This window comes from Carlito syrichta, unplaced genomic scaffold (genome assembly GCF_000164805.1).
Source record: "Carlito syrichta isolate Samal-C Ts95f unplaced genomic scaffold, Tarsius_syrichta-2.0.1 Scaffold307179, whole genome shotgun sequence".
Taxonomy (NCBI): domain Eukaryota; kingdom Metazoa; phylum Chordata; class Mammalia; order Primates; family Tarsiidae; genus Carlito; species Carlito syrichta.
Window position 1 is genome coordinate 239,449 of NW_007251275.1, and position 912 is coordinate 240,360.

The following is a 912-nucleotide window of genomic DNA, read 5'->3' on the forward strand; positions in this document are numbered from 1 at the left end:
GATTTTTTATTTTTTTATGGTAGAGATGAGGTCTCACCAAGTTGCCCAGGCGGGTCCCGAACCCTCAGGCTCAGGCAGTCCACTCACCTCAGCCTCCCAATGACGCAGGATTACAGGCTGAGCCACCCAGCCCGGCACATTATTTTTCATTGGATGAGTGGTGAAAGCAATTTGGGGTGTATGTAAATTTTCCCCAGACAGAAGTTTTTTCCCTCCTCTCACAGGCTCCTAAGGAGATAATTCATTGCAACAAATTATCACTTTTAATTCTCAGTTCCTGACTGTTTAATACTCTACTGCCAATTATTGCTTGCTTTCCCTCAATTAGAGGAAACGTCATTTTAAATTCAGACACCTCCCCCTTTTAGAAAAATAAGCATAGCAGAGTAATTGATGAGAGGGTAGGGAAAGCTACTTATGGTTTAATTTGTTTATTGCACCTCCAGTGAAGGACTTACCACTGAACCCTGAGTAGGCTGCTCCCCATCTTCTACTTTCCTGTTACCTCTCTCCCACCACACACCCCAAGAAAGACTCCCTTGAATGACTAAATTAGCTTCTTCCTCTTGTTACTAGCCTATCTTTAGCTGAGGTATAGAGCCTCTAACGGACTGTTTCTTTGCCTCCCAAGAGCTGAGGTGGAACCTGTACCCACAGCATCAGCTCCATCTGCATACAGGGAAGGGGTCTGCTCTCAATATCCAGCAGCACTCTGGATTAAGATAGTGGTTCCACCCCAGAGGCTGGCGAGACCTGCAGAAGTTTTAGGTTGGAGGAAATTTTGGAATTTGTAAATCGAGGTATATTGTCATTCTTACTAGGACAAATTATAAAGTTTTTCTTTTTTAGAATAGTATCAGATCATACTTAAGTGTTCCTTTATGTTTCTTTTTTTTTTTTTTTTTTTTTTTT

The 912-nt window shown here is 42.0% G+C and overlaps 1 protein-coding gene across 2 annotated transcripts in view; it reads left to right on the forward strand.

Annotated features, from left to right (window-relative positions):
- Window positions 1-912, forward strand: part of IKZF4 (IKAROS family zinc finger 4) — a 23,203-nt gene that overhangs the window by 3,769 nt on the left and 18,522 nt on the right. The window lies entirely within an intron of this gene.